The sequence below is a fragment of the Pseudophryne corroboree genome, chromosome 4, assembly GCF_028390025.1.
Source record: "Pseudophryne corroboree isolate aPseCor3 chromosome 4, aPseCor3.hap2, whole genome shotgun sequence".
Lineage (NCBI taxonomy): Eukaryota > Metazoa > Chordata > Amphibia > Anura > Myobatrachidae > Pseudophryne > Pseudophryne corroboree.
The window spans coordinates 58,604,249-58,630,861 of NC_086447.1; the positions used below are offsets into that span (position 1 = coordinate 58,604,249).

At 47.0% G+C, this 26,613-nt stretch overlaps 1 protein-coding gene and 2 pseudogenes across 2 annotated transcripts in view; all 3 read left to right on the forward strand.

Annotated features, from left to right (window-relative positions):
- The first annotated feature begins 2,283 nt into the window (after positions 1-2,283).
- LOC134912927 (5S ribosomal RNA) lies at positions 2,284-2,401 on the forward strand (annotated as a pseudogene).
- A 4,390-nt stretch (positions 2,402-6,791) lies between these two features.
- LOC134912928 (5S ribosomal RNA) lies at positions 6,792-6,909 on the forward strand (annotated as a pseudogene).
- A 12,465-nt stretch (positions 6,910-19,374) lies between these two features.
- Positions 19,375-26,613, forward strand: part of MSRA (methionine sulfoxide reductase A) — a 521,014-nt gene continuing 513,775 nt past the window's right edge. The window contains exon 1 of one of the 2 annotated variants that reach the window (XM_063915077.1): positions 19,375-19,474. The gene's annotated coding sequence lies outside the window, so the exon portion shown is untranslated. Of the gene's footprint in view, positions 19,475-19,731; positions 19,756-26,613 lie in introns of those variants that run through there. The other variant, XM_063915078.1, reaches the window with a different exon arrangement.

Sequence of the window (26,613 nt, forward strand, 5' to 3'; positions counted from 1 at the left end):
GATCTCCTTTGAGGGGGGTCGTATTAGTACAAGCCTCTACAGAAAACCGACTGATAGGAACACACTTCTCCATCCCAGCAGTCAACATCCGCCTGCACTTAAGGACAATCTCCCGATTTCGCAGTTCCTACGAGTTATGCGCAATAACTCTGACATCAACACTATGGAAACCCAACTGGCTGATATGACCACAAGATTCCTTGAACGGGGATATGAGAAGAAGAATGTTCTCAGATGTCTCGCCAAAGCAAGAAATAAATTTGATTCACCTGTGACGCCAGCAGTATCTATTCACACACCAGAGCGGATGGTCTTTACAACCACCTATGATCATGCCTCCAATAAACTCAAGGGTACCATACGGAGAAACTGGCCCATTCTCGCCACTGATGACCGCCTTAAACTTAAGAGGTGCCCGCCACCTATGATGGCTTATCGTAGATCGGCTAACTTGAAACAGCTACTACTTAGACCCATGGCCAGCGCAGGTGGAACACAAAGTGCCACTTGGCTACACGAGAGACGGCCAGGTTGCTTTAGATGCACTGGCTGCACAACCTGTAGGGCCATGCTTACGGGTACACACTTCCCGCATCCACACTCGGGTCGCCCCATAGCGATTAAATTCAGACTTCACTGTGCCATGGACCATCTGATTTACATTTTGACCTGCCCTTGCGGGCTATACTATGTGGGAATGACTGCAAGACGGTTTAGGGATCGCATGGCAAACCACAGGACATCTATACACCAGGCAATCGCCACAGGCTCGACAGTCCTACCTGTAGCCAGGCACTTTATGATCTCTAAACACCAGGTCTCTGACTTACGATCTAAATTGATTGACTGGATACCGCCACCACCCAGGGGTGGAGACCGTGTCCTACTATTGAAGAAAAAGGAGAGTATGTGGATACATAGACTTAACACGATAGCCCCGAGGGGCATGAATGAGAATAACCCCTTGTCAATTTTCCTGAAGTAGAACTTGAATTACCTCGTTCATATTTGCTAGAATAAGTATATGACCATTGTCTAGCCACAATATTATGTATTCAGTATATATTTACTTTATTTTTTCACTGAATTTCAAAACCACTGTTTAATATCTTTATTCTAGTTTTTATTGTTATATATGCTATTGCACTTTATTTATGCACCTAACTGCACATTGTATGTATCCCCCTGAGTGTACTCACCGGCCTCTGCTATACCACTACAGATCTAACCTATTATACTATGTTGCAACCTCAAAATATGCAACATGGACTTTAAAACTGGTGTTTATACTGCAGCCCTTTCTTCCCCATTAATTGTGACCAGCAAGCTTAATATGACGCCTCCAGCAGTTTAACGTTACTGCCTTTGTTTACATTCGGCACCTCGCGTCACCGGAAGTGACGCGGTGCGTTCCAAGTGCGGTGCAGTGTCCTACGCTGGCTACTTCCGGGATTCGGAGCCGTTACCATGGTGACGTTGCGTCACCGGAAGTGACGCGACGCACCTTACACTGGCTGCTTCCGGGATTCGGAGCTGTTACCATGGGGACATCGCGTCACCGGAAGTGACGCGACACACCTCACACGCGGCCCGGTCCCCGGCATCATTTACCAGGACGTTACACTTCATCTATAGATAGCTGGATGCAGCCCACCTCCAGGGGAGGTGACAGGTATGCGTTCCAGCTCTGCGGTCCATACGGCCGGCGGCCATCTTGGGGGCGTGGCTAGCGCCAATAACACGGTATTTAGCAGGGGCCGGTGAGGCCCCATCTGTGTCTCCAGTTTCCCTGCTAGGCTGAACTGATGTTGCACTGCTGCCACTGTTGACTCTGTTTGTTCCTTGAAAAAGGCCCCGCCAGGGACCGAAACGTTGGACACTGCTGGAGATCGTTTAGACCTCATATGAACTGTGAGACTACCTTTGCATTAAATTTATTTGGCTTTATTTATATACTTAGTCTGGAGAGTGCTATCTTTTCCCATGCAAGTGGGATTTCCTGTATTGTACTATGGGCCCAGTCGCTTTTGTGACTGGACTTTGATGGGCACCCCAGCAGCTGACTATATTGTAGTGAGAGTGCAGGAACTCAGCTCTGTATATTTAGAAGCAGTACAGTTATCTGTATTTGCTTTTTTTCTTGCACCCACCCTATTTTTGACTTTTTATAGGCAGGTACTCTAGACACATGATTCATCACTCATTGGGGATATTTACACGTGTGGGACTGTGCACTCTGGTTTTTTCTCTACAGGTATTTTGACTTAAGGTTGTGTATCTTCTATTTACCGTCATACCGCACTGGGCAAGCCCAAACACCATCCGAACTTGGAAGCTAATCAGTGCTGGGCCCGGTCAGTACCCACAGGGAGACCTTGGGGAATACCTGGTACGGTAAGTATCCTATTACATTACCTGGTGTCTGAACAGTATACCTATTGGCATGGCTCATAGCCAGGTTGGCTTTCTCGATGATAACCTCCTTGCACAGGCTGAGCATGGTGTGATCTCCCTTACGGACGATGACGCTGACAAGGTTCTGTTTGATCAGTCTGAATTTGAAACTCTACCTGCAGAAACCCCGACAGACCTCTATCACCAACTGTTAAGACTTAGAAAAAGGGAAATAGATTTGACTCTTCACGGTCAATTTCTGTCCGAATATTACCGCAAGAAGCAAATACCGAGGGGCTTTAGAATTAACAATATTCCTACATTGGGTAGGAATAACCCCACTTTTTGTAGCCGCTGGTGCGGAGTTTTGAACAAATGCTCACTGGACCTGGTGCTACTGGTAGTTGAAGAAGTGGGTATTGAATTAAAGAAAATTAAATCCCAGATTGAGACATTTAGCGGTTTACACCTGCTAACAATCAGAAATGATAAAACAAATAATTTAGTGGAGAAATTGCAAACTCAAATTGACAACTATAAAAAAGAGATAACCGCCTTTAAGCGCAGCAAACTTAATACTGTGATATCCGATTACCAGAACCACACAGTCTATAGGTGGCTTCTTGGTGACTCAAGATCAAATAGACAACAGAGGCCATTTAGACAAAGACGACAGGGGCGAAGACAAGTGTACACCCAAGACACTGGTTCTTCAGCTTCAGCCTCTGATACAGAGCTTTCTGACAACCGTCCATCACAGAGGCCTTTTTTAGAACACAGCAATACCCCCGACCTTCCTCCTATTTCAAATCAAGGAGGCCCCACCCAAGGAAGGGGAGATACTTGGCGAAGGTGCAGGGACAAGACCAGAACCTAGTATTTAACCTCTCGAGTAAGACACTGGACGAGGCTACGGTTAAACTCCTCTCCAGGGGTCTGTCCTTTATCCCTACAGCCCCCCATAAACAATTCGACTCCACGGTGGATATTTACAAGTTTGGCCGGAAGCTCCGTCTGAGGGAGCATTTTTCCACCGATATGGGTACTGATAAAATTCAGTTCCGGAAGCCTTCCACCTTTGACCCAACTTCCTCTAATGCAAGCATCAAGACGTTCACTCGTATGATTGAACATGATGCTTTGTCACCTGTTTCTAAAAAACGGTTTGATAATTTATCCCAAGCAGAACGCAGAGCTCTCAACTCTTTGAAAAAAGATACCAGCATAGTGATTAGACCAGCTGATAAAGGGGGTGCTGTCGTGATACAGGACTGGTTTGACTATAACTCTGAGATTATGAGACAATTGTCCGATGAAACAACTTACGTCTGTCTAAACCACAACCCTATTAAAGATATCAAAGCAGCAGTTGACTTGTCATTACTTAGGGCCCATAGAGAGCGCTATATTGACAAAAATACGCTTGAGTTTTTGACCGTTGAGCACCCAGTTTGTCCAATTATATACACCCTTCCAAAAGTGCATAAAACATTGGTTCAACCCCCGGGCAGGCCCATTATTTCGGCCAGGAAATCCATATTACAACCGTTAGCTATCTATGTAGACAGCTTTCTTCAGCCCATAGTACAACAGGGAGATAGTTACTTACCTGATTCTACAGACTTCCTACAGAAGCTTCGAGCCATTCCGGATGTGTTGGATGATATTCTCCTTGTCACTATGGACGTCTGTTCCTTATATACTATTATACCACATGATGAGGGATTACAAGCATTGGCTAAAGCTTGGCGACAACAACCCCCGAGTGGGCCACCTTCTGACTTCTTGCTCGAGCTGACAAGCTTTGTTCTCAAACAGAATCACTTTCTGTATCAAGGCAGTTACTACCTACAACTGAAGGGGACAGCGATGGGTTCGAACCTAGCGCCGGCATACGCTAACATCTACATGTCTGAATACGAACAACAACATATCCTACCCCGGTTCGGAGAACATATACTATTCTACAAGAGGTTTATAGATGACATTTTTTTGCTGTGGACAGGTACGAAAGAAGCCTTTCAGAGGATGATCTCCTCACTGAACGGATTGGAGAACCCAGTAAAATTTACATTTCACATTGACCAGTATAGTGTCAATTTTTTGGACATTTCGATCTCCTTTGAGGGGGGTCGTATTAGTACAAGCCTCTACAGAAAACCGACTGATAGGAACACACTTCTCCATCCCAGCAGTCAACATCCGCCTGCACTTAAGGACAATCTCCCGATTTCGCAGTTCCTACGAGTTATGCGCAATAACTCTGACATCAACACTATGGAAACCCAACTGGCTGATATGACCACAAGATTCCTTGAACGGGGATATGAGAAGAAGAATGTTCTCAGATGTCTCGCCAAAGCAAGAAATAAATTTGATTCACCTGTGACGCCAGCAGTATCTATTCACACACCAGAGCGGATGGTCTTTACAACCACCTATGATCATGCCTCCAATAAACTCAAGGGTACCATACGGAGAAACTGGCCCATTCTCGCCACTGATGACCGCCTTAAACTTAAGAGGTGCCCGCCACCTATGATGGCTTATCGTAGATCGGCTAACTTGAAACAGCTACTACTTAGACCCATGGCCAGCGCAGGTGGAACACAAAGTGCCACTTGGCTACACGAGAGACGGCCAGGTTGCTTTAGATGCACTGGCTGCACAACCTGTAGGGCCATGCTTACGGGTACACACTTCCCGCATCCACACTCGGGTCGCCCCATAGCGATTAAATTCAGACTTCACTGTGCCATGGACCATCTGATTTACATTTTGACCTGCCCTTGCGGGCTATACTATGTGGGAATGACTGCAAGACGGTTTAGGGATCGCATGGCAAACCACAGGACATCTATACACCAGGCAATCGCCACAGGCTCGACAGTCCTACCTGTAGCCAGGCACTTTATGATCTCTAAACACCAGGTCTCTGACTTACGATCTAAATTGATTGACTGGATACCGCCACCACCCAGGGGTGGAGACCGTGTCCTACTATTGAAGAAAAAGGAGAGTATGTGGATACATAGACTTAACACGATAGCCCCGAGGGGCATGAATGAGAATAACCCCTTGTCAATTTTCCTGAAGTAGAACTTGAATTACCTCGTTCATATTTGCTAGAATAAGTATATGACCATTGTCTAGCCACAATATTATGTATTCAGTATATATTTACTTTATTTTTTCACTGAATTTCAAAACCACTGTTTAATATCTTTATTCTAGTTTTTATTGTTATATATGCTATTGCACTTTATTTATGCACCTAACTGCACATTGTATGTACCCCCCTGAGTGTACTCACCGGCCTCTGCTATACCACTACAGATCTAACCTATTATACTATGTTGCAACCTCAAAATATGCAACATGGACTTTAAAACTGGTGTTTATACTGCAGCCCTTTCTTCCCCATTAATTGTGACCAGCAAGCTTAATATGACGCCTCCAGCAGTTTAACGTTACTGCCTTTGTTTACATTCGGCACCTCGCGTCACCGGAAGTGACGCGGTGCGTTCCAAGTGCGGTGCAGTGTCCTACGCTGGCTACTTCCGGGATTCGGAGCCGTTACCATGGTGACGTTGCGTCACCGGAAGTGACGCGACGCACCTTACACTGGCTGCTTCCGGGATTCGGAGCTGTTACCATGGGGACATCGCGTCACCGGAAGTGACGCGACACACCTCACACGCGGCCCGGTCCCCGGCATCATTTACCAGGACGTTACACTTCATCTATAGATAGCTGGATGCAGCCCACCTCCAGGGGAGGTGACAGGTATGCGTTCCAGCTCTGCGGTCCATACGGCCGGCGGCCATCTTGGGGGCGTGGCTAGCGCCAATAACACGGTATTTAGCAGGGGCCGGTGAGGCCCCATCTGTGTCTCCAGTTTCCCTGCTAGGCTGAACTGATGTTGCACTGCTGCCACTGTTGACTCTGTTTGTTCCTTGAAAAAGGCCCCGCCAGGGACCGAAACGTTGGACACTGCTGGAGATCGTTTAGACCTCATATGAACTGTGAGACTACCTTTGCATTAAATTTATTTGGCTTTATTTATATACTTAGTCTGGAGAGTGCTATCTTTTCCCATGCAAGTGGGATTTCCTGTATTGTACTATGGGCCCAGTCGCTTTTGTGACTGGACTTTGATGGGCACCCCAGCAGCTGACTATATTGTAGTGAGAGTGCAGGAACTCAGCTCTGTATATTTAGAAGCAGTACAGTTATCTGTATTTGCTTTTTTTCTTGCACCCACCCTATTTTTGACTTTTTATAGGCAGGTACTCTAGACACATGATTCATCACTCATTGGGGATATTTACACGTGTGGGACTGTGCACTCTGGTTTTTTCTCTACAGGTATTTTGACTTAAGGTTGTGTATCTTCTATTTACCGTCATACCGCACTGGGCAAGCCCAAACACCATCCGAACTTGGAAGCTAATCAGTGCTGGGCCCGGTCAGTACCCACAGGGAGACCTTGGGGAATACCTGGTACGGTAAGTATCCTATTACATTACCTGGTGTCTGAACAGTATACCTATTGGCATGGCTCATAGCCAGGTTGGCTTTCTCGATGATAACCTCCTTGCACAGGCTGAGCATGGTGTGATCTCCCTTACGGACGATGACGCTGACAAGGTTCTGTTTGATCAGTCTGAATTTGAAACTCTACCTGCAGAAACCCCGACAGACCTCTATCACCAACTGTTAAGACTTAGAAAAAGGGAAATAGATTTGACTCTTCACGGTCAATTTCTGTCCGAATATTACCGCAAGAAGCAAATACCGAGGGGCTTTAGAATTAACAATATTCCTACATTGGGTAGGAATAACCCCACTTTTTGTAGCCGCTGGTGCGGAGTTTTGAACAAATGCTCACTGGACCTGGTGCTACTGGTAGTTGAAGAAGTGGGTATTGAATTAAAGAAAATTAAATCCCAGATTGAGACATTTAGCGGTTTACACCTGCTAACAATCAGAAATGATAAAACAAATAATTTAGTGGAGAAATTGCAAACTCAAATTGACAACTATAAAAAAGAGATAACCGCCTTTAAGCGCAGCAAACTTAATACTGTGATATCCGATTACCAGAACCACACAGTCTATAGGTGGCTTCTTGGTGACTCAAGATCAAATAGACAACAGAGGCCATTTAGACAAAGACGACAGGGGCGAAGACAAGTGTACACCCAAGACACTGGTTCTTCAGCTTCAGCCTCTGATACAGAGCTTTCTGACAACCGTCCATCACAGAGGCCTTTTTTAGAACACAGCAATACCCCCGACCTTCCTCCTATTTCAAATCAAGGAGGCCCCACCCAAGGAAGGGGAGATACTTGGCGAAGGTGCAGGGACAAGACCAGAACCTAGTATTTAACCTCTCGAGTAAGACACTGGACGAGGCTACGGTTAAACTCCTCTCCAGGGGTCTGTCCTTTATCCCTACAGCCCCCCATAAACAATTCGACTCCACGGTGGATATTTACAAGTTTGGCCGGAAGCTCCGTCTGAGGGAGCATTTTTCCACCGATATGGGTACTGATAAAATTCAGTTCCGGAAGCCTTCCACCTTTGACCCAACTTCCTCTAATGCAAGCATCAAGACGTTCACTCGTATGATTGAACATGATGCTTTGTCACCTGTTTCTAAAAAACGGTTTGATAATTTATCCCAAGCAGAACGCAGAGCTCTCAACTCTTTGAAAAAAGATACCAGCATAGTGATTAGACCAGCTGATAAAGGGGGTGCTGTCGTGATACAGGACTGGTTTGACTATAACTCTGAGATTATGAGACAATTGTCCGATGAAACAACTTACGTCTGTCTAAACCACAACCCTATTAAAGATATCAAAGCAGCAGTTGACTTGTCATTACTTAGGGCCCATAGAGAGCGCTATATTGACAAAAATACGCTTGAGTTTTTGACCGTTGAGCACCCAGTTTGTCCAATTATATACACCCTTCCAAAAGTGCATAAAACATTGGTTCAACCCCCGGGCAGGCCCATTATTTCGGCCAGGAAATCCATATTACAACCGTTAGCTATCTATGTAGACAGCTTTCTTCAGCCCATAGTACAACAGGGAGATAGTTACTTACCTGATTCTACAGACTTCCTACAGAAGCTTCGAGCCATTCCGGATGTGTTGGATGATATTCTCCTTGTCACTATGGACGTCTGTTCCTTATATACTATTATACCACATGATGAGGGATTACAAGCATTGGCTAAAGCTTGGCGACAACAACCCCCGAGTGGGCCACCTTCTGACTTCTTGCTCGAGCTGACAAGCTTTGTTCTCAAACAGAATCACTTTCTGTATCAAGGCAGTTACTACCTACAACTGAAGGGGACAGCGATGGGTTCGAACCTAGCGCCGGCATACGCTAACATCTACATGTCTGAATACGAACAACAACATATCCTACCCCGGTTCGGAGAACATATACTATTCTACAAGAGGTTTATAGATGACATTTTTTTGCTGTGGACAGGTACGAAAGAAGCCTTTCAGAGGATGATCTCCTCACTGAACGGATTGGAGAACCCAGTAAAATTTACATTTCACATTGACCAGTATAGTGTCAATTTTTTGGACATTTCGATCTCCTTTGAGGGGGGTCGTATTAGTACAAGCCTCTACAGAAAACCGACTGATAGGAACACACTTCTCCATCCCAGCAGTCAACATCCGCCTGCACTTAAGGACAATCTCCCGATTTCGCAGTTCCTACGAGTTATGCGCAATAACTCTGACATCAACACTATGGAAACCCAACTGGCTGATATGACCACAAGATTCCTTGAACGGGGATATGAGAAGAAGAATGTTCTCAGATGTCTCGCCAAAGCAAGAAATAAATTTGATTCACCTGTGACGCCAGCAGTATCTATTCACACACCAGAGCGGATGGTCTTTACAACCACCTATGATCATGCCTCCAATAAACTCAAGGGTACCATACGGAGAAACTGGCCCATTCTCGCCACTGATGACCGCCTTAAACTTAAGAGGTGCCCGCCACCTATGATGGCTTATCGTAGATCGGCTAACTTGAAACAGCTACTACTTAGACCCATGGCCAGCGCAGGTGGAACACAAAGTGCCACTTGGCTACACGAGAGACGGCCAGGTTGCTTTAGATGCACTGGCTGCACAACCTGTAGGGCCATGCTTACGGGTACACACTTCCCGCATCCACACTCGGGTCGCCCCATAGCGATTAAATTCAGACTTCACTGTGCCATGGACCATCTGATTTACATTTTGACCTGCCCTTGCGGGCTATACTATGTGGGAATGACTGCAAGACGGTTTAGGGATCGCATGGCAAACCACAGGACATCTATACACCAGGCAATCGCCACAGGCTCGACAGTCCTACCTGTAGCCAGGCACTTTATGATCTCTAAACACCAGGTCTCTGACTTACGATCTAAATTGATTGACTGGATACCGCCACCACCCAGGGGTGGAGACCGTGTCCTACTATTGAAGAAAAAGGAGAGTATGTGGATACATAGACTTAACACGATAGCCCCGAGGGGCATGAATGAGAATAACCCCTTGTCAATTTTCCTGAAGTAGAACTTGAATTACCTCGTTCATATTTGCTAGAATAAGTATATGACCATTGTCTAGCCACAATATTATGTATTCAGTATATATTTACTTTATTTTTTCACTGAATTTCAAAACCACTGTTTAATATCTTTATTCTAGTTTTTATTGTTATATATGCTATTGCACTTTATTTATGCACCTAACTGCACATTGTATGTACCCCCCTGAGTGTACTCACCGGCCTCTGCTATACCTCTACAGATCTAACCTATTATACTATGTTGCAACCTCAAAATATGCAACATGGACTTTAAAACTGGTGTTTATACTGCAGCCCTTTCTTCCCCATTAATTGTGACCAGCAAGCTTAATATGACGCCTCCAGCAGTTTAACGTTACTGCCTTTGTTTACATTCGGCACCTCGCGTCACCGGAAGTGACGCGGTGCGTTCCAAGTGCGGTGCAGTGTCCTACGCTGGCTACTTCCGGGATTCGGAGCCGTTACCATGGTGACGTTGCGTCACCGGAAGTGACGCGACGCACCTTACACTGGCTGCTTCCGGGATTCGGAGCTGTTACCATGGGGACATCGCGTCACCGGAAGTGACGCGACACACCTCACACGCGGCCCGGTCCCCGGCATCATTTACCAGGACGTTACACTTCATCTATAGATAGCTGGATGCAGCCCACCTCCAGGGGAGGTGACAGGTATGCGTTCCAGCTCTGCGGTCCATACGGCCGGCGGCCATCTTGGGGGCGTGGCTAGCGCCAATAACACGATATTTAGCAGGGGCCGGTGAGGCCCCATCTGTGTCTCCAGTTTCCCTGCTAGGCTGAACTGATGTTGCACTGCTGCCACTGTTGACTCTGTTTGTTCCTTGAAAAAGGCCCCGCCAGGGACCGAAACGTTGGACACTGCTGGAGATCGTTTAGACCTCATATGAACTGTGAGACTACCTTTGCATTAAATTTATTTGGCTTTATTTATATACTTAGTCTGGAGAGTGCTATCTTTTCCCATGCAAGTGGGATTTCCTGTATTATATATATATATATATATATATATAATTGTATATAATATATATATAATATTGTATACCACCTACCCGTGGTTTTTTTTTTTCTTTCTTCTTTATACATACTACTATAGTAGCTTACTGTAGCAGTCTGCGGTGCTGCTGAGCTGACTGTGTCCAGCAGGTCCGTCATCAGTCATTACATAATAAATATATATACCTGTCCGGCTGCAGTACTAGTGATATTATATATATATATATATTGATTTCATCTCATTATCATCCAGTCTATATTAGCAGCAGACACAGTACGGTAGTCCACGGCTGTAACTACCTCTGTGTCGGCAGTCGCTCGTCCATCCATAATTGTATACCACCTACCCGTGGTTTTTTTTTTCTTCTTTATACATACTACTATAGTAGCTTACTGTAGCAGTCTGCGGTGCTGCTGAGCTGACAGTGTCCAGCAGGTCCGTCATCAGTCATTACATAATAAATATATATACCTGTCCGGCTGCAGTACTAGTGATATTATATATATATATTGATTTCATCTCATTATCATCCAGTCTATATTAGCAGCAGACACAGTACGGTGGTCCACGGCTGTAGCTACCTCTGTGTCGGCAGTCGCTCGTCCATCCATAATTGTATACCACCTACCCGTGGTTTTTTTTTTTCTTTCTTCTTTATACATACTACTATAGTAGCTTACTGTAGCAGTCTGCGGTGCTGCTGAGCTGACAGTGTCCAGCAGGTCCGTCATCAGTCATTACATAATAAATATATATACCTGTCCGGCTGCAGTACTAGTGATATTATATATATATATATATATATATATATATTGATTTCATCTCATTATCATCCAGTCTATATTAGCAGCAGACACAGTACGGTAGTCCACGGCTGTAGCTACCTCTGTGTCGGCAGTCGCTCGTCCATCCATAATTGTATACCACCTACCCGTGGTTTTTTTTTTTTCTTTCTTCTTTATACATACTACTATAGTAGCTTACTGTAGCAGTCTGCGGTGCTGCTGAGCTGACAGTGTCCAGCAGGTCCGTCATCAGTCATTACATAATAAATATATATACCTGTCCGGCTGCAGTACTAGTGATATTATATATATATATATATATATTGATTTCATCTCATTATCATCCAGTCTATATTAGCAGCAGACACAGTACGGTAGTCCACGGCTGTAGCTACCTCTGTGTCGGCAGTCGCTCGTCCATCCATAATTGTATACCACCTACCCGTGGTTTTTTTTTTCTTTCTTCTTTATACATACTACTATAGTAGCTTACTGTAGCAGTCTGCGGTGCTGCTGAGCTGACTGTGTCCAGCAGGTCCGTCATCAGTCATTACATAATAAATATATCTACCTGTCCGGCTGCAGTACTAGTGTGATATAATATATATTGATTTCATCTCATTATCATCCAGTCTATATTAGCAGCAGACACAGTACGGTAGTCCACGGCTGTAGCTACCTCTGTGTCGGCAGTCGCTCGTCCATCCATAATTGTATACCACCTACCCGTGGTTTTTTTTTTTTCTTCTTTATACATACTACTATAGTAGCTTACTGTAGCAGTCTGCGGTGCTGCTGAGCTGACAGTGTCCAGCAGGTCCGTCATCAGTCATTACATAATAAATATATCTACCTGTCCGGCTGCAGTACTAGTGTGATATAATATATATTGATTTCATCTCATTATCATCCAGTCTATATTAGCAGCAGACACAGTACGGTAGTCCACGGCTGTAGCTACCTCTGTGTCGGCAGTCGCTCGTCCATCCATAAGTATACTAGTATCTATCCATCTCCATTGTTTACCTGAGGTGCCTTTTAGTTGTGCCTATTAAAATATGGAGAACAAAAATGTTGAGGTTCCAAAATTAGGGAAAGATCAAGATCCACTTCCACCTCGTGCTGAAGCTGCTGCCACTAGTCATGGCCGAGACGATGAAATGCCAGCAACGTCGTCTGCCAAGGCCGATGCCCAATGTCATAGTACAGAGCATGTAAAATCCAAAACACCAAATATCAGTAAAAAAAGGACTCCAAAATCTAAAATAAAATTGTCGTCGGAGAAGCGTAAACTTGCCAATATGCCATTTACCACACGGAGTGGCAAGGAACGGCTGAGGCCCTGGCCTATGTTCATGGCTAGTGGTTCAGCTTCACATGAGGATGGAAGCACTCAGCCTCTCGCTAGAAAACTGAAAAGACTCAAGCTGGCAAAAGCACCGCAAAGAACTGTGCGTTCTTCGAAATCCCAAATCCACAAGGAGAGTCCAATTGTGTCGGTTGCGATGCCTGACCTTCCCAACACTGGACGTGAAGAGCATGCGCCTTCCACCATTTGCACGCCCCCTGCAAGTGCTGGAAGGAGCACCCGCAGTCCAGTTCCTGATAGTCAGATTGAAGATGTCAGTGTTGAAGTACACCAGGATGAGGAGGATATGGGTGTTGCTGGCGCTGGGGAGGAAATTGACAAGGAGGATTCTGATGGTGAGGTGGTTTGTTTAAGTCAGGCACCCGGGGAGACACCTGTTGTCCGTGGGAGGAATAGGGCCGTTGACATGCCTGGTGAAAATACCAAAAAAATCAGCTCTTCGGTGTGGAAGTATTTCACCAGAAATGCGGACAACATTTGTCAAGCCGTGTGTTGCCTTTGTCAAGCTGTAATAAGTAGGGGTAAGGACGTTAACCACCTCGGAACATCCTCCCTTATACGTCACCTGCAGCGCATTCATAATAAGTCAGTGACAAGTTCAAAAACTTTGGGCGACAGCGGAAGCAGTCCACTGACCAGTAAATCCCTTCCTCTTGTAACCAAGCTCACGCAAACCACCCCACCAACTCCCTCAGTGTCAATTTCCTCCTTTCCCAGGAATGCCAATAGTCCTGCAGGCCATGTCACTGGCAATTCTGACGAGTCCTCTCCTGCCTGGGATTCCTCCGATGCATCCTTGCGTGTAACGCCTACTGCTGCTGGCGCTGCTGTTGTTGCTGCTGGGAGTCGATGGTCATCCCAGAGGGGAAGTCGTAAGCCCACTTTTACTACTTCCACCAAGCAATTGACTGTCCAACAGTCCTTTGCGAGGAAGATGAAATATCACAGCAGTCATCCTGTTGAAAAAAGTGGATAACTGAGGCCTTGACAACTATGTTGGTGTTAGACGTGCGTCCGGTATCCTCCGTTAGTTCACAGGGAACTAGACAATTTCTTGAGGTAGTGTGCCCCCGTTACCAAATACCATCTAGGTTCCACTTCTCTAGGCAGGCGATACCGAGAATGTACACGGACGTCAGAAAAAGACTCACCAGTGTCCTAAAAAATGCAGTTGTACCCAATGTCCACTTAACCACGGACATGTGGACAAGTGGAGCAGGGCAGGGTCAGGACTATATGACTGTGACAGCCCACTGGGTAGATGTATGGACTCCCGCCGCAAGAACAGCAGCGGCGGCACCAGTAGCAGCATCTCGCAAACGCCAACTCTTTCCTAGGCAGGCTACGCTTTGTATCACCGGTTTCCAGAATACGCACACAGCTGAAAACCTCTTACGGCAACTGAGGAAGATCATCGCGGAATGGCTTACCCCAATTGGACTCTCCTGTGGATTTGTGGCATCGGACAACGCCAGCAATATTGTGTGTGCATTAAATATGGGCAAATTCCAACACGTCCCATGTTTTGCACATACCTTGAATTTGGTGGTGCAGAATTTTTAAAAAAACGACAGGGGCGTGCAAGAGATGCTGTCGGTGGCCAGAAGAATTGCGGGACACTTTCGGCGTACAGGCACCACATACAGAAGACTGGAGCACCACCAAAAACGCCTGAACCTGCCCTGCCATCATCTGAAGCAAGAAGTGGTAACGAGGTGGAATTCAACCCTATATATGCTTCAGAGGTTGGAGGAGCAGCAAAAGGCCATTCAAGCCTATACAATTGAGCACGATATAGGAGGTGGAATGTACCTGTCTCAAGCGCAGTGGAGAATGATTTCAACGTTGTGCAAGGTTCTGCAACCTTTTGAACTTGCCACACGTGAAGTCAGTTCAGACACTGCCAGCCTGAGTCAGGTCATTCCCCTCATCAGGCTTTTGCAGAAGAAGCTGGAGGCATTGAAGGAGGAGCTAAAAGGGAGCGATTCCGCTAGGCATGTGGGACTTGTGGATGGAGCCCTTAATTCGCTTAACAAGGATTCACGGGTGGTCAATCTGTTGAAATCAGAGCACTACATTTTGGCCACCGTGCTCGATCCTAGATTTAAAACCTACCTTGGATCTCTCTTTCCGGCAGACACAAGTCTGCTGGGGTTCAAAGACCTGCTGGTGACAAAATTGTCAAGTCAAGCGGAACGCGACCTGTCAACATCTCCTCCTTCACATTCTCCCGCAACTGGGGGTGCGAGGAAAAGGCTCAGAATTCCGAGCCCACCCGCTGGCGGTGATGCAGGGCAGTCTGGAGCGACTGCTGATGCTGACATCTAGTCCGGAATGAAGGACCTGACAACGATTACGGACATTTCGTCTACTGTCACTGCATATGATTCTCTCACCATTGAAAGAATGGTGGAGGATTATATGAGTGACCGCATCCAAGTAGGCACGTCAGACAGTCCGTACTTATACTGGCAGGAAAAAGAGGCAATTTGGAGGCCCTTGCACAAACTGGCTTTATTCTACCTAAGTTGCCCTCCCACAAGTGTGTACTCCGAAAGAGTGTTTAGTGCCGCCGCTCACCTTGTCAGCAATCGGCGTACGAGGTTACTTCCAGAAAATGTGGAGAAGATGATGTTCATTAAAATGAATTATAATCAATTCCTCCGTGGAGACATTGACCAGCAGCAATTGCCTCCACAAAGTACACAGGGAGCTGAGATGGTGGATTCCAGTGGGGACGAATTGATAATCTGTGAGGAGCGGGATGTACACGGTGATATATCGGAGGATGATGATGAGGTGGACATCTTGCCTCTGTAGAGCCAGTTTGTGCAAGGAGAGATTAATTGCTTCTTTTTCGGTGGGGGTCCAAACCAACCCGTCATTTCAGTCACAGTCCTGTGGCAGACCCTGTCACTGAAATGATGGGTTGGTTAAAGTGTGCATGTCCTGTTTATACAACATAAGGGTGGGTGGGAGGGCCCAAGGACAATTCCATCTTGCACCTCTTTTTTCTTTAATTTTTCTTTGCGTCATGTGCTGTTTGGGGAGTGTTTTTTGGAAGGGCCATCCTGCGTGACACTGCAGTGCCACTCCTAGATGGGCCAGGTGTTTGTGTCGGCCACTAGGGTCGCTTATCTTACTCACACAGCTACCTCATTGCGCCTCTTTTTTTCTTTGCGTCATGTGCTGTTTGGGGAGTGTTTTTTGGAAGGGCCATCCTGCGTGACACTGCAGTGCCACTCCTAGATGGGCCCGGTGTTTGTGTCGGCCACTAGGGTCGCTTATCTTACTCACACAGCTACCTCATTGCGCCTCTTTTTTTCTTTGCGTCATGTGCTGTTTGGGGAGTGTTTTTTGGAAGGGCCATCCTGCGTGACACTGCAGTGCCACTCCTAGATGGGCCCGGTGTTTGTGTCGGCCACTAGGGTCGCTTATCTTACTCACACAGCTACCTCATTGCGCCTCTTTTTTTCTTTGCGTCATGTGCTGTTTGGGGATAATTTTTTTGAAGTGTCATCCTGCCTGACACTGCAGTGCCACTCCTAGATGGGCCAGGTGTTTGTGTCGGCCACTAGGGTCGCTTATCTTACTCACACAGCTACCTCATTGCGCCTCTTTTTTTCTTTGCGTCATGTGCTGTTTGGGGAGTGTTTTTTGGAAGGGCCATCCTGCGTGACACTGCAGTGCCACTCCTAGATGGGCCCGGTGTTTGTGTCGGCCACTAGGGTCGCTTATCTTACTCACACAGCTACCTCATTGCGCCTCTTTTTTTCTTTGCGTCATGTGCTGTTTAGGGAGTGTTTTTTGGAAGGGCCATCCTGCGTGACACTGCAGTGCCACTCCTAGATGGGCCCGGTGTTTGTGTCGGCCACTAGGGTCGCTTATCTTACTCACACAGCTACCTCATTGCGCCTCTTTTTTTCTTTGCGTCATGTGCTGTTTGGGGAGTGTTTTTTGGAAGGGCCATCCTGCGTGACACTGCAGTGCCACTCCTAGATGGGCCCGGTGTTTGTGTCGGCCACTAGGGTCGCTTATCTTACTCACACAGCTACCTCATTGCGCCTCTTTTTTTCTTTGCGTCATGTGCTGTTTGGGGAGTGTTTTTTGGAAGGGCCATCCTGCGTGACACTGCAGTGCCACTCCTAGATGGGCCAGGTGTTTGTGTCGGCCACTAGGGTCGCTTATCTTACTCACACAGCTACCTCATTGCGCCTCTTTTTTTCTTTGCGTCATGTGCTGTTTGGGGAGTGTTTTTTGGAAGGGCCATCCTGCGTGACACTGCAGTGCCACTCCTAGATGGGCCCGGTGTTTGTGTCGGCCACTAGGGTCGCTTATCTTATTCACACAGCTACCTCATTGCGCCTCTTTTTTTCTTTGCGTCATGTGCTGTTTGGGGAGTGTTTTTTGGAAGGGCCATCCTGCGTGACACTGCAGTGCCACTCCTAGATGGGCCCGGTGTTTGTGTCGGCCACTAGGGTCGCTTATCTTACTCACACAGCTACCTCATTGCGCCTCTTTTTTTCTTTGCGTCATGTGCTGTTTGGGGAGTGTTTTTTGGAAGGGCCATCCTGCGTGACACTGCAGTGCCACTCCTAGATGGGCCAGGTGTTTGTGTCGGCCACTAGGGTCGCTTATCTTACTCACACAGCTACCTCATTGCGCCTCTTTTTTTCTTTGCGTCATGTGCTGTTTGGGGAGTGTTTTTTGGAAGGGCCATCCTGCGTGACACTGCAGTGCCACTCCTAGATGGGCCCGGTGTTTGTGTCGGCCACTAGGGTCGCTTATCTTACTCACACAGCTACCTCGGTGCAAATTTTAGGACTAAAAATAATATTGTGAGGTGTGAGGTATTCAGAATAGACTGAAAATGAGTGGAAATTATGGTTTTTGAGGTTAATAATACTTTGGGATCAAAATGACCCCCAAATTCTATGATTTAAGCTGTTTTTTAGGGTTTTTTGAAAAAAACACCCGAATCCAAAACACACCCGAATCCGACAAAAAAAATTCGGTGAGGTTTTGCCAAAACGCGGTCGAACCCAAAACACGGCTGCGGAACCGAACCCAAAACCAAAACCCGAAAAATTTCAAGTGCACATCTCTAGTCAGAACCTTTGTATCGTGAAAAGAGGAATTCCCATGTCCCTGAACCATTTACACTAAACATACTTGCAGACATTATTAAGGGGATTAATACCTACAAAACACATTACATTGTTTAAACATGTAGCGATCGAGTCGCCCGCTAGTCGCACACAAACTCTACCGTAAATGCACATCCCCACGCGCAGGCGACGTGGGAGCGTCTCTTACGCAACCTGAGGGGATGCATACGCACGGGGGAGTGGGTGCACGAGCAGCGGGCATATGCATTTGGGTTAGTACATGGCGATGAGAATAACGATATTTTTCGACTTTGACACATGGAAGACACCAGCCTAATTAGTTTGCCCCAGAAGATTGAGATGAGGGCTCATTCTCAATGGTGTTTTTAAGTGATGGGAAGTTTTAAGTATGGACCCACTTGTCCCTTCATATATCCCCATACAGCCAATATACCACTATAAAGCCACAAACTTCACCACATAACCAATACACCACTACTCGCCCACACAAACCACCAGACACCTAATGTCTCATCTAGGGGAAGACTTATCAAATTGTCTTAAGAGGACAAGTGGTGTTGCCCCTAGCAACCAATCACATTCTAGCTATCACATTTATAGACTATACTATATAAATGATAGCTAGAACCTGATTGGTCGCTATGGGCGACTTATCCACTTTGGAAGGTTCGATAAAAACTACACCATAAAAGCACATACAGTATATCAAGCTTTAGAGAGAAATAAAATGGAGAAGTTGCCCATAGCAACCAATGAGCTTCTGGCTATCATTCATCTAGCACAGTCTATAAAATGTCAGTTAGAACCTGATTGGTCGATATGATTGACATCCGCGCGCATTGCGACTCAGAACCGGCCCCACAGTCTGCAATCAGCAACAATGCATTCATGCATGTGAGCCAGCTTCTTCTACAAGGCTAATTGTGTGTAACAAATAAGATCCAAACCAAAAAGAAACCAAGTATATACTATTTAGGTTATATAAGTATCTCTATGTGCAATGTGCACAGTGCTGTAACAACTGCTTCCAGCTCAGCAGCTATAACGCGTTCTTAGCTGTTGTGTCCCGCGCAAGCCACCGTAGTTGTAGTCCTACTGATGCATGCCGGGAGATGTAGTGTAGGTTGTATGTTGTGCTCATGGCAGCAGCTTGGTGTTAGGTAAGTTGCTTATATCCCTGCCTGATACATATAATAAGTTTATTATAGATTGCTGGGGCTGGGTGTGACGGCATTTCCCTCTTTGAGGCCCGTGCTAGTCCCTGGCTGTGTAATACAGAGTGTGTGTGCATTGACGCTAATGCTACATGTGCAGGTGGTGCATAGTGCCTGACAGCACAGAAATCGGGACAGCTAAGGGTGGGGGGTGAGCAGGGCACCTACAATCTGCCCCCCTGCTGATTGCACAGGGTCATAGAGTCACTGCCAGTGCCTGTGATATGGTCAGTGCTCTGCATGCTGGGGGATTATCATACTCCTATTACAGTTTATATAAGTTATAGCATTGGTGCAATGATCTGCAGTCCAGAGTAATGTCCTTATATAACTCTGCAGTCCCTGCTTCAGGGCTGGGGGGCATTAACTGCAGACTTGTGCTGGAAAAGTTGCAAAATGCTGATTTATTTAGGAAGAAATTAATGAAAACTTTTTTTTGCTGTATATTACTTATTGCATTGTATATATGACATTTGCATTCGTTAAGTGTATCCCATCCCCTTGTGTAACCGATTATTATTGTGTAACGTCCAGTGTTCTCCGGCACGTAGGTAGAAGGTGCATTGTGTAATAACAAACTGCCTATTTCTTGGACCTACACTGTACTGTATGTCTCAATGTACAGTATTGCGTCCTCTGAGTGATTTATATAGCGCATGCATATTCCGCAGCGCTTTACAGAGAGTGTATGAGTCACTCACATCAGCCCCGGCACCAGTAGAGCTTACGCTCGATGGAGGTCATTCCGACTTGAACGCACGCTAGGTTTTTTAGCTGCGGCGCGTTCAGGTCAAAACTGCGTATGCACCGCAATGCGCAGGCGCGTCGTACGGGTACAAAGCGGGTCGTTGCTGAGCGATGGATTTAACGAAGAATACATTCGCACAGCCGATCGCAAGGAGATTGACAGGAAGAAGGCGTTTATGGGTGGCAACTGACCATTTTCTGGGAGTGTTTGGAAAAACGCAGGCGGGTCCAAGCGTTTGCAGGGCGGGTGTCTGACTTCAATTCCGGACACGAACAGGCTGAAGTGATCGCAGCGGCTGAGTAAGTTCAAACCTACTCAGAAACTGCACAAAACTTTTTTGTACCGCTCGGCTGCACAAGCGTTCACACACTTGCAAAGCGAAAATACACTCCCCTATAGGCGGCAACTATCTGATCGCAGCGCTGCAAAAAGTAGCTACCGAGCGATCAGGTCTGAATGACCCCCTATGTTCCCTACCACATGTGCACACATACAGACACGCTAGGGTTAATTATTTTGTCAGAAGCCAATTGATCTACCAGTATGAATTAGAGTATAGGAGGAAACTGGAGTACCACATAAACGTGGAGAAAACATCCAAACTCCACACAGATAGTGCCTTGGTCAGGAATGGACCTCCTGACATCGGTAATGTGATGCTAATGACTACACTCTCTGTACTGAAACAATATTTGTGTCTTTCTCCTCTTCTTCTCTGGAAAGTGCTCTATATTATGTGTTGCACATGTTGGCGTGCTGCTGCTGCTCAGATATTGGTATTTCCTTGTGGAATGAGGAAGGTAATGTGCAATATCCCCTGTTGCTTATGTGGAAATTTGCATCATGTGTTACAGTGATTTGCATACAACACGTTTAAGCAGGATGTAGTCACATTGCCGGCGGTTAGGATACAGACGCCGGAATTTCCGACCACTGACAATGCCGCCAGCTGGAATCCCGGCTAACAGGGGCTATTCCCACTTGTGGGTGTCCACGACACCCATACAGTGGGAATAAAGCCTGTGGCGCGCAGTGAGCCACTGAGTCCGCAAGGGGCTTCGTTGCGCTTGCCCCCTTCTAGCATACTAGCGACCGGGTTCCCAGCGTCGGTATGCTGACCGTTGCGATCCCATACCCAACGCGTTTATGCTACATATAATAATATGTGTTTAAGATCTGTTTCTAATGGAAGGTAAGTGCATGTAAGCCGTGCTTTCCTGTTCTCCTGGAAGGTCTGGGAGACTCCCTAATTTGGACTTCGGGGAGAGTAGCACAGTCTCCTGGATCCCGCCCATTTTCTCGGTGAAGTGGGCGGGGTATGATTATGTAGTTGGCAGCGAATCACATTTTCTCTAACGTCCTAGTGGATGCTGGGAACTCCGAAAGGACCATGGGGAATAGCGGCTCCGCAGGAGTCTGGGCACAACTAAAAGAAAGCTTTTAGACTACCTGGAGTGCACTGGCTCCTCCCACTATGACCCTCCTCCAAGCCTCAGTTAGATTTTTGTGCCCGGCCGAGCTGGATGCACACTAGGGGCTCTCCTGAGCCCTTAGAAGAAAGTATATTTTAGGTTTTTTATTTTACAGTGAGACCTGCTGGCAACAGGCTCACTGCAACAAGGGACTAAGGGGAGAAGAAGCGAACCTACCTGCTTGCAGCTAGCTTGGGCTTCTTAGGCTACTGGACACCATTAGCTCCAGAGGGACCGACCGCATGGAACTGGCCTTGGTGTTCGGTCCCGGAGCCGCGCCGCCGTCCCCCTTACAGAGCCAGAAGCAAGAAGAAGTCCGGAAAATCGGCGGCATGAAGACTTCTGTCTTCTCCAAGGTAGCGCACAGCACTGCAGCTGTGCGCCATTGCTTCTCATACACACTTCACACTCCGGTCACTGAGGGTGCAGGGCGCTGGGGGGGGGGCGCCCTGAGCAGCAATAAAAACACCTTGGCTGGCAAAACAATCACAATATATAGCCCCAGAGGCTATATATGTGATAATTACCCCTGCCAGAATCCTTAAAAAAGCGGGAGAATAGTCAGCGAAAAAGGGGCGGAGCTATCCCCCTCAGCACACTGGCGCCATTTTTCCCTCACAGTTCCGCTGGAAGGAAGCTCCCTGGCTCTCCCCTGCAGTCTACACTACAGAAAAGGGTAAAAAAGAGTGGGGGGGCACTAAATTTAGGCGCAGTAAATATTATAGCAGCTATAGGGGACATAATTCAGTTAGTCCCTACAGTATATAGCGCTCTAGTGTGTGCTGGCATACTCTCTCTCTGTCTCCCCAAAGGGCTTCTGTGGGGTCCTGTCCTCTGTTTAGAGCATTCCCGGTGTGTGTGCGGTGTGTCGGTACGGCTGTGTCGACATGTTTGAGGAGGAAAATTATGTGGAGGCGGAGCAGATGCCTGTAGAAGTGATGTCACCCCCTGCGGGGCAGACACCTGAGTGGATGGTTTTATGGAAGGAATTACGTGCAAGTGTCGACTCCTTACACAAAAATTTGACGACATGCCAAATGCGGGACAGCCGGCTTCTCAGCTTGTGCCTGCCCAGGTGTCTCAAAGGCCATCAGGGGCTCTAAAACGCCCGCTACCTCAGATGGCAGACCCAGATGTCGACACGGATACTGATACCAGTGTCGACGACGATGAGTCTACTTTAATGTCTACTAAGGCCATTCGCTGCATGATTGAGGCAATGAAAGAGGTGTTACACATTTCAGATTTAAACCCAGGTACCACAAAAAAGGGTATTATGTTTGGGGAGAAAAAACTACCCGTAGTTTTTCCCCCGTCTGAAGAATAAAATGAAGTGTGTGAAGAAGCGTGCGCTTTCCCTGATAAAAGATTGATAATCTCAAAAAAAATTACTAATGGCGTTCCCTTTCCCGCCAGAGGATAGGGCACGTTGGGAAACACCTCCTAGGGTGGATAAAGCGCTCACACGTTTGTCTAAAAAGGTGGCACTTCCTTCTCCGGATACGGCCGCCCTGAAGGAGCCTGCGGATAGAAAACAGGAGGCGATCCTGAAGTCTATATATACACACACAGGCATTATACTTAGACTAGCTATTGCGTCAGCATGGATGTGCAGTGCTGCCGCTGCGTGGTCAGATTCCCTGTCAGAAAATATTGACACCCTAGACAGGGACACTATTCTGCTAACCATAGAGCATATAAAAGAATCAGTCTTATACATGAGAGATGCACAGAGGGAGATCTGCCGGCTGGCATCTAAAATAAGTGCATTGTCCATTTCTGCTAGGAGAGGCTTATGGACCCGGCAGTGGACAGGGGATGCAGATTCCAAAAGGCACATGGAAGTTTTGCCTTATAAGGGTGAGGAGTTATTCGGGGATGGTCTCTCGGACCTCGTTTCCACAGCGACAGCTGGGAAGTCAGCATTTTTACCCCATGTTCCCTCACAGCCTAAAAAAGCGCCGTTTTATCAGGTACAGTCCTTTCGGACCCAGAAAAACAGGCGAGGAAAAGGCGGGTCTTTTCTGTCCAGAGGCAGAGGTAGGGGAAAAAGGCTGCAACAAACAGCTAGTTCCCAGGAGCAAAAGTCCTCCCCCGCTTCTTCCAAGTCCACCGCATGACGGTGGGGCTCCACAGGCGGAGCCAGGTACGGTGGGGGGCCGCCTCAAAAATTTCAGCGATCAGTGGGCTCGCTCACAGGTGGATCCCTGGATCTTTCAAGTAGTATCTCAGGGGTACAAGCTGGAATTCGAGGCATCTCCCCCCCGCCATCAGCCTTGCCAGCAACTCCCTCGGACAGGGAGACTGTGCTAGAGGCAATTCACAAGCTTTATTCCCAGCGCGTGATAGTCAAGGTGCCCCTTCTTCAACAAGGACGGGGTTACTATTCCACACTGTTTGTGGTACTGAAACCGGACGGTTCGGTGAGACCCATTTTAAATTTGAAATCCTTGAACACATACATAAAAAAATTCAAGTTCAAGATGGAATCGCTCAGGGCGGTTATTGCAAGTCTAGACGAGGGGGATTACATGGTATCCCTGGACATCAAGGATGCTTACCTGCATATCCCCATTTACCATCCTCACCAGGAGTACCTCAGATTTGCGGTACAGAATTGCCATTACCAATTCCAGACGCTGCCGTTTGGTCTGTCCACGGCACCGAGGGTGTTTACCAAGGTCATGGCGGAAATGATGATACTCCTTCGAAAAAAGGGAGTTTTAATTATCCCATACCTGGACGATCTCCTAATAAAGGCGAGATCCAAGGAGCAGTTGTTGGTAGGAGTAGCACTATCTCAGGAGATGCTACACCAGCACGGTTGGATTCTAAATATTCCAAAGTCACAGCTGGTTCCGACGACACGTCTACTGTTCCTGGGAATGATTCTGGACACAGTCCAGAAAAAAGTGTTTCTCCCAGAGGAAAAAGCCATGGAGCTGTCGTCTCTAGTCAGAAACCTCCTGAAACCAAAACAGGTGTCGGTGCATCACTGCACGCGAGTCCTGGGAAAGATGGTGGCTTCTTACGAAGCAATTCCTTTCGGCAGGTTCCATGCCAGAATCTTTCAGTGGGACCTGTTGGACCAATGGTCCGGATCGCATCTTCAGATGCATCGGCTAATAACCATGTCTCCAAGAGTGCTCATCTTCTAGAGGGCCGCAGATTCGGCATACAGGACTGGGTCCTGGTGACCACGGATGCCAGCCTTCGAGGCTGGGGGGCAGTCACACAGGGAAGAAACTTCCAAGGACTATGGTCGAGTCAGGAGACTTCCCTACACATAAATATTTCAGAACTGAGGGCCATTTATAATGCCCTAAGTCAGGCAAAATCCCTGCTTCAAAACCAGCCGGTACTGATCCAATCAGACAACATCACGGCAGTCGCCCATGTAAACCGACAGGGCGGCACAAGAAGCAGGACGGCGATGGCAGAAGCCACAAGGATTCTCCGATGGGCGGAAAATCACGTGTTAGCACTGTCAGCAGTGTTCATTCCGGGAGTGGACAACTGGGAAGCAGACTTCCTCAGCAGACACGATCTCCACCCGGGAGAGTGGGGACTTCATCCAGAAGTCTTCACACTGATTGTAAATCGTTGGGAACGGCCACAGGTGGACATGATGGCGTCCCGCCTAAACAAAAAACTAGAGAGATATTGCGCCAGGTCAAGGGACCCTCAGGCGATAGCGGTGGACGCTCTAGTGACACCGTGGGTGTACCAGTCGGTTTATGTGTTCCCTCCTCTGCCTCTCATACCAAAGGTACTGAGAATAATAAGAAAACGAGGAATAAGGACAATACTCGTGGTTCCGGATTGGTCAAGAAGAGCGTGGTACCCGGAACTTCAAGAGATGATCTCAGAGGACCCATGGCCTCTGCCGCTCAGACAGGACCTGCTGCAGCAGGGGCCCTGTCTGTTCCAAGACTTACAGCGGCTGCGTTTGACGGCATGGCGGTTGAACACCGGATCCTAAAGGAGAAAGGCATTCCGGAGGATGTCATTCCTACGCTGATTAAAGCCAGGAAAGATGTAACTGTAAAACATTATCACCGCATATGGCGGAAAAACTCACCTCTTTAGGCAAGCGTATCAAATTCCTGAACCGCCCACATAACTTTCATAAACCTTCCTATCAAATTACATCCACTCTGTACAGTCCACACATATCCTCACATGTCTTCTCATTCTATGCAATAGATAGCACCTTTCCTTATGTACATATGCCTATTTCCCTATAGATTGTAAGCTTGCGAGCAGGGCCTTCCTACCTCTATGACTGTTATCACCCAGTTTGTTATTGTTATTTCAAATTGTAAAGCGCAACGGAATTTGCTGCGCTATATAAGAAACTGTTAATAAATAAATAAATAATAAATATGTTGCTTGGTGTGAGGCCAATAAGGCCCCAACAGAGGAATTTCAGCTGGGTCGATTTCTGCACTTCCTACAGGCAGGAGTGTCTATGGGCCTAAAATTAGGCTCCATTAAGGTGCAGATATCGGCTCTGTCGATTTTCTTCCAAAAAGAACTAGCTTCACTACCTGAAGTTCAGACATTTGTAAAAGGAGTGCTGCATATTCAGCCCCCTTTTGTGCCTCCAGTGGCACCCTGGGATCTCAACGTGGTGTTGAATTTCCTAAAATCACATTGGTTTGAACCACTGAAGACCGTGGATCTTAAATATCTCACGTGGAAAGTGGTCATGTTATTGGCCTTGGCTTCGGCCAGGCGTGTGTCAGAATTGGCGGCTTTGTCATGCAAAAGCCCTTATCTGATTTTCCATATGGATAGGGCAGAATTGAGGACTCGTCCCCAGTTTCTCCCTAAGGTGGTATCAGCTTTTCACTTGAACCAAC